Source organism: Galeopterus variegatus, unplaced genomic scaffold (genome assembly GCF_000696425.1).
Source record: "Galeopterus variegatus unplaced genomic scaffold, G_variegatus-3.0.2 Scaffold8817, whole genome shotgun sequence".
Taxonomy (NCBI): domain Eukaryota; kingdom Metazoa; phylum Chordata; class Mammalia; order Dermoptera; family Cynocephalidae; genus Galeopterus; species Galeopterus variegatus.
In genome coordinates this window covers 21411-29335 of record NW_007734928.1, presented here as the reverse complement: position 1 = coordinate 29335, position 7925 = coordinate 21411, and the positions used below count along the sequence as shown (strand labels likewise).

General features: G+C 43.2%; 1 long non-coding RNA gene across 1 annotated transcript; it reads right to left on the bottom strand.

Moving 5' to 3' along the window:
* Window positions 1–3182: 3182 nt before the first annotated feature.
* LOC103608774 lies at window positions 3183–6667 on the bottom strand. Its single transcript, XR_552089.1, has 3 exons — window positions 6584–6667; window positions 6014–6072; window positions 3183–3938 (listed from the first exon to the last, which is right to left on the bottom strand). It is a non-coding gene; the product is annotated as an uncharacterized LOC103608774 (long non-coding RNA).
* Window positions 6668–7925: the final 1258 nt, after the last annotated feature.

Sequence of the window (7925 nt, the reverse complement as noted above, 5' to 3'; positions counted from 1 at the left end):
TCCCGTAAGCACAGACATCTGGCACAAGCAGATTGTCACGTGGGCTTGGTCGCACAGGAACGGGTGCAGGGCCATAGGCACACAAGAAGGGGTGTGGGGCTACAGGCTCCTGACACTAAGGAAATTGCTATAGGAAGTATATGAAAAAGAAAATGTTTACTAAGGACAAGCTGTTTGTTGGTGAATAACCTAGCTTTTTACAAATTACATCCTGGAATGTCACATTGTTAATTTACTGCTGTTACAATTTTTACACTGCCTGTTTTTATGTCCTTCTTTGATGATTGAATCAACTGATTTTTCTTGTGAAACTTTCTTGTCTTGTCAACAAAAAGAAAGGCTGATTTTGGATCAGGGCTGCTGCTCCCCTGATGGGTGGCAGTCCCTCCAGGCCTCATTGATGGCACTTTGAGTGAATTATTTCTTTCTCTTTTCTCCATCTCAGTTACACAGAGCAAAGTGTAACAGTGTAGATGTGTTTCTTGCTTGAGCCACCGCAAGGCTGAAATCAACGTGTTGTACTGGCTGAGTTCTTTTCTAACGGCTTTGGGGAAGATTCCACTTTCAAGCTCATTCTTGATGGCAGAATTCAGTACCTTGTGGTTGGAGAATGGAGGTCCCTGTTTCCTTGCTGGCTGTTGGCATGGGGCTGCCCTCCACTCCTTAAAACCACCCACATTCCTTGCCACATGTCTGCTTCTTCTTCAAACTTGCAATAATGAGTCAAATCCTTCTTGTGCTGATCTCCTAAGATGAGTCAGAGGAAACTCTGCTTTTAACACACATGATTATTAGGCTCCTCTAGATAATTTCCCTCTATGGACAACTACACCATATAGAAAAGCCTAATCGCATTAGCAAAATCCAGAATATTATAGTCCCTGGGGTTATGTATTCATGTACATGGGGGGCAGTAGATCTTGGGGGCCATTTTAGAATTCTGCCTACTACCCGTCCCATCCCTAAATCTGATTTTAAAGCCCAGGTTCCTCTGGGTATGCAAAGCTGCTTGATGGTACATAGAGACTAAGATAGTTTGGGGCTGACAATATAATGTCAATAGATGAGAAATGGAAATGAAACTCTTCCACACCTATTCTGCTCTTATGACTGTGTCAAAAAGAGTGTTCTGTGAATCCAGCACATGTTAAATGTTCAATAAATAGTTGTTAAATAAATGATGGGCTGGGTAGAGGAAAATAAACAATTTTAAGGGTAAATAGAAGGCAAAATGTAATAGGTAAATAGATTTTAAATGAGCACCTAGCTGTTTTAAAAGATATTTTCTATAGTTCTAGATGAATTACATTTCTGAGTCTGAAGAGAATAATAGGTGAGATTCCTGAAAAAACCAACTCAATATATGTTTGTGGCATGAATAAATTTTCATATTTGAAATTCATTGGTGTTCCTTTGACTACAGGACTAGGAAGACTGTACATAGAAACAAAAATAAAACAAAACAAACCCTAACTTGACAGCATATATTTGTTCTTGGTGACACCGTAGGGAAACTCAGAGATAATCTCTCTTACATTTCATTAAATACTAAGCATATTTAAAGACACACAGTTTTCAAATTGTGGGTTTGAGTAGTGCAAACGAGCTCATGTTAAAACACTTGAATTGTTTTTCAGCTAAATTAGAGTGCAAGACCTTGAAGGCAAGAATGTGTTTACTTTGTACTAGGCTGAGCTTCTATATACATATATATGTTTACATATATACACACGTGTGCACATGCACACATACATATGAATGCTATGCATTCTATTCAATAAATATTAGTTATAATAAATCTCCATTTAATTACACATGAAATGTCTCCATGATTAATTCAATTAACTAATTCAATCTAAGAAAATCCTTGTTATTCTTTAATTTGTGAATTATTATTATTTTTCCTTAGGAGGTAATCTTTTAATCCAGATTTCACAAACTCATGGTGTGAAATGGGTCCCCCAGCTTCCTCTAGTTAGAACTGCTCTTCACTGCTCATTGGCTGCCTGTGAAAATTTGACTGTAATAACTCCAACATTCCTACAAAGCTAGTCGTATCCACCCATGCTGTTTTGACTGCTGTAGCTGGTCCCGTGACAGCCACTCATCGCCAGGCTCTCCAGGCCACTGTAGCAGGCCTGGGCTGCGGACACCCCATGCCTTGCATCACCTGTCTGCTGTAAGCCCCGTTGCTAGCTCCCATTGTCGTCGAATTCAAAAAGTTCTATTTATCTATGCTACATGTTGGCCCTGTCTTTGGACATAGCTGCCACGGCTTCTTTGTTAGTGGCAAACTCAACGTCTGCTTTGCCTGTCACTCTTCCATCAGGGCCGATCTCAATGTGGACTCTCACAGGGTTGAGTGGAGAGAAGCTGTAGATGTTGTCCTCGGTCGCTTTGTATGGCAGCCCCCTCATGTGAACGCAGTGGCTGGTGGTGGACCATGAACTCTCTGTCTCCGTATCTGTGGCCATACAAGGGAACTACAAAAAGTTCATGGAAAAATAGAATGAAAAGAAAAATTAAAAAATATAAACTTTATTTTTCAACATAAGCTCCATGAAGTTCAAGACAAATTTGTAAGCAATGACACCAGCCATTTAATCCCTGCCTAAAGAATTAAGGGTCCTGGGAATTTTGTTGTTAATTGTTCATTTATCAAAAGAAACTATTTCTTCACCCACATGTTCAGAAACACAGAGTGTGACAAACTTTTATAAAAATCCAAGGAAAGTCTTTGCGTTCCAAAGCCACTTTGCACTCTGAAAGACACCAGCCTTCCTCACCTCAAAATCTTTCATGGAATCATAATCGCTGTAGAAATCTGCATTCGCATTCTTTCTTTCTTGGCTCAGCTGCGGCAAACTTAGAGAGCTACAACCCCCAGGGATACAATGAATGTTCCAACAATGTGAAATCGCAGATGCCCAGCCAGAAGGCCACGCATTTAAGGTATCAAAGCACTAGAAGCCATCGTAGTTATTGTTGTTCAACACCAATGTCCTCCCTGGCTGATGAAGAAATAAACTGAGGGTCCTGGAATTTAATCATGTCAATGCACTCTTTTTTACATTATTAACTGAAGAAAAATCAGTGCCCTTTAAAGATTTTTTAAGATGAGGAAAAAAAAGTCAGAAGGAGCCAAATCAGGACTGGATGCCTAATGATTTCCCATTTAAACTGTCATAAAACTGCCCTTGTTTGATGAGAAGAATGAGCGGGACCATTGCCGTGGTGGAGAAGGACTCTGGTGGAGCTTTCTCAGGTGTTTTTCCGCTAAACCTGTCTTTCTCAAAACACTCTCATAATGAGCACGTTATCATTCTTTTGCCCTCCTGAAAGTCAACAAGCAAAATGCTTTGAGCATCCCAAAAAACTGTGGCCATGACCTTTGCTCTTGAATGGTCCACTTTTGCTTTGACTGGACCACTTCCACCTCTTGGTAGCCATGGCTTTGATTGTGCTGTGCCTTCAGGATAATGTATTCATCTTGTTACAATTCTTCGAGGAAATCCATCAGGATCTTGATCCCACTTGTTTAAATTTCCATTCAAAACTCTGCTCTTATCTGCAGCTGATCTGGGCACAACAGTTTTGCTACCCACTGATTGGAAACTTTGCTCAACTTTAATTAGGGCAGGAACATGATTAATTTTTTTCCTCACAAATTGATGTGGATGGTCTGCTGCTGTGGGCTTCATCTTCAAAATGGTCTCGTCCCTCCTTAAAATGAGTTATCCATTTGTGAACTTCTGATTTCTCTGGGGCGTTATCCCCATAAACTTTTCGTAAAGCATCAATGATTTCACCGTTCTTCCACCCAAGCTTCACCATAAATTTGATGTTTCTCCTTGCTTCAATTTTAGCAGAATTCATGTTGCTCTGATAGGGGCTCCTTTCCACTGATGTCTTTCCTTCTTAGTGCCACAAACTGGATCCTGTTCAGACATGTTGTAACAAGTTAGTATGAGTTCACTGTGGTGCAACTTTTTGAAACCCACGTACAGTTTTTCGTAATACGCATTTTCCATTAACTTTCTGAAGACCCTTCATATATACCCTCCCGGTGCTTACCTTGCCTCCATCTACCTGCTAATTTCCTTTTCCCTTCAGTAAAATCTCATCAGAGGGCCTCTACTGTCAGTTCCACTCTTCATCATTAAAAGAGCATGATCCTACTATACATCAAGGATCGCCATGGCAAGAAAGAGAGCAAATGTTTTCTTATTTTCACCTTACTTGTTCCCACAACAGGATTGAACCATACCTTTCAAGAAACCCTCTCCCCACTTCACTCCCGTGATGCAACTCTCTCTTGGTTTTCCTGTGAATTCCTTAGGCACTCTTTCCCAGAGTCCTTCCTCAACCACTCCCTGTAGGGAATCACTGGGCTTGGGCCAAGTCCTCTTCAAGGTCACCTCACCTATTCCCTGGGGCTCCATGATCATCTCTGGACTCAGGACACCCACGTTCCCAACCTCAGGCTGCCTGAGGCCTAGACTGGTATATACAACCCTACTCCACAGCTCCTCCTCTGTACTGCAATGAACTCAGCACTTTTCTTCTTACAGCTTTCCAACTGCAGCATGAATGGCTTCACCTGCACCTAGAGGCTCTAGAAGGAAACTGAAGTAATCCCTGAACTGCTCCCTCAAATCCAATCAAATCATCAACTCTCTGGGGTGACCCCAATCTCCACAGGGCCCTCACCCCTAAATCCTATTCATTGCCTCTTGACTTCCTCAACAACAGAGGTTTCTCACAGCCCTAAGCTCAGTCCTTAACACACTGCCTGGCAGAGTAGGAACACAATTCCTTCCTCTGTAATGTGAATTAGCTAATTGTCATTTCCTTCTGTGTTTCTCTCATAACCTTCTGTTTTTTCAGGTCCTTTTTATTTCCTCATGTTTCTTTCTAATTCTAGTGCAAGCAGTCTATTCCAGGTTACCTTTATCTCATGTTTGAAGTTCTCCAAGTGTAAAGGCTAGCTCTTATTGCTACCTGATCCACAGCTCAAGTCACTGTTCTTGTGAAATGTGTATTGTCCTCTCTCAAGTGCTCAGTGGCTTCCCACTGGCCTCAGGACAAGGACCACAGGACTAATGGGGTCCTTAGGCCTGGCTGACTTTAGGCTGTAACACTGCTGTCTAGCTCACATCACTTCCTTCGTCCTTTTTCTCCCGGGTTCCTAGAATGAGCCAGGCTCTCTGCTCCCTCATGTATGTGACATGCATTTAACACACAAGGCTGATGCACATGGTAATTCTCTCTCTCCAAACACACTTTGCCCAACTTTCCATCTAGGTAAACCCGGCTAATCCTTCAAGTCTCAGATCAATACACCACCTCTCCAAAAGGTCTTCCCTTTCCTCACGAAGGAAATCTCATGGCTCTACACCCACACAGCACTCCTGCTGTGATTTAAAAGTGGTCTTCAAACAAATGAGAGGGAAAAAAAAAGTCTTCAAAAACACACTAAGAGCCCACTGAGGTTACTGTTTCATTGGCCACTGGGACCCCACCCTCAGCACAGGCCAGGCACAGCAGGCACAAGATTAGCAAGGGATTAACTGCTGGCCATGTGGGATCAACACCTTCTGTAAGAATGCAGCAGCCTAGCTTGGCTGAAAAGAACATGCAAGAAGCACGAAAGAACACCAACACTTCATGTGAGACTTAAAATGCCTGCTACTAATAACGTACACAACAGAATGTTTTGTGTCAGAAACAAAGTCATTTCCTCTCTGAAGGCAAGGTGAAGAAAGCATTCTTTTCCAAAACTCATACCTACACTTAGAACATTTATTCTTATTTTTACTTCAGAATTAGTCCTAATACGTTTAACTAAAACTAAAAGAAGAGTGCTGTGGAGTCCTGCTCCAAGTTAGATTTAAAGCTAATGACAATTTTTTTTTTTTTTTTTACTTTGGACTTGTAAGAAAATTTCTATCTGCTTGAATATAACAAATCAAAGATAAATAACGGAAAAATTACTTTCGTTAAAATAGCTCACCTTAAAGAACAACTGCGGATGCCTTCAGTGGGAGACACTCTGGTAGGTAATGAATTGTCCTAAAAAACAGAGCAATATTCACTAAGTGACCTCAGATCCCCCACATTCATCAGAGCGGGGTGGTGGCTCCCTGGGGCTGGGGCTGGGCTCCAAGCTCCTCCAGGAAAGAACTGAGTGCAGCTGCCAGGAGGTCCTTTAAACTCCTGGGTTGACACAATTAAATCTCACACTAGGTCCACCCTCAATCTATGCACAGGGTAATACAGAGGATGACAGGAGGGAAACACCCCACTTGCCTTGATGAGACTTGCTCAATTCCTGAGCTTCTATACAGAGAACTCTAAGTGGGACCAGGGCTTCACCCTCCTATACACCTTTGTGATCTGGAGAGGCCCTTCGAACATTTTCACCAGGAGCCCACTCTGCCCTTCATTTTGTAAGTGTATTTTAAGGCATACAGCCAGGAAATGCAAGTGTCCTAATTGCTCACAAAGTTCCACCCTGAAACAAAACCCCACGGGGGCCCCGGCCTCAGGACTTTACTGTGGGCTTTTTCGCTCTAAGACTTACCACCGTGGAGAGCAGGACTGATTTCTGTTTTCATCTAGCAGGCACCACGGCTCACAGCCACACAGTCCCCAATTCCACCTGAGGCTTAACAATGCAGAGGGCTCCGGGGAAAGTCCAAGGGCGTTTGTTCTGCACCTGAAATGGAAATTCGAGTGGCGAAGCATGGAAGCTGCGTCGCTGGTGTTGTGGCAGAAAGCAGGGAACAGAGAGGAGGGGAGTTCTGGAACTGCAAGGGGGTGAGGGCATGAGGAGTTGCCTAGGAGAGGGCGTGTTGGGTGGAGGGACTTCTTGTGGCGAACAGGAAGAGTAACCCTGGAGTGAGCTCCCCAGAACCCATGGCACTCATCGATTAGAAGAATTTAAGGAATATATCAGATTCACGATGCATGGGACCTACTTGGCTCTTGATTCAAAGAAGCTGGTAAACATTCACAGGACAATTGGAGATATTTGAACACTGACTAGAAATTTATGTAACCCAGCCAAAGAGTTCTAATGGAGTTCGGTTGCTCCTCGCACCAAGAGCCAATCAGAGAGACAAGAAAAGTGCCGGGAAGAAAGATTTTATTATGGGAGAACGGGTGAGCAAAGCAACAATGTCAGGACACCTCATAACTGACTAAAATTTATGTTTTTTAAAGGGATAAAAGAAATGCAGGTATGTGCAGGGAAGTAGTGAAGGGGGGATCACAGGGTCTGCAGCTGGCTTGGGTCAGAGGTCAGGGTTCCATGATGAACAGGGTTCTTGGCGTCAAGGGGTCTGTGGTCAGTGGTCTGGTGAGCCTCAAGTCCTTAATGTTATCCGGAAGCTGGAAAACTCAAAGACAAGGACCTTAGCTAAGAATCACTGGAAGTTTAAAGTATACAACTCAGAATCTTGACTAATGTACATGTCTAACACAATCTTTTCTAAGCAAGAGTACAGGTTAATAATCAGCTTGGCCTTTCATTGGAATGCCTTTGTTTCAAAAGGCTNTCACCAGGAGCCCACTCTGCCCTTCATTTTGTAAGTGTATTTTAAGGCATACAGCCAGGAAGTGCAAGTGTCCTAATTGCTCACAAAGTTCCACCCTGAAACAAAACCCCACGGGGGCCCCGGCCTCAGGACTTTACTGTGGACTTTTTCGCTCTAAGACTTACCACCGTGGAGAGCAGGACTGATTTCTGTTTTCATCTAGCAGGCACCACGGCTCACAGCCACACAGTCCCCAATTCCACCCGAGGCTTAACAATGCAGAGGGCTCCGGGGAAAGTCCAAGGGCGTTTGTTCTGCACCTGAAATGGAAATTCGAGTGGCGAAGCATGGAAGCTGCGTCGCTGGTGTTGTGGCAGAAAGCAGGGA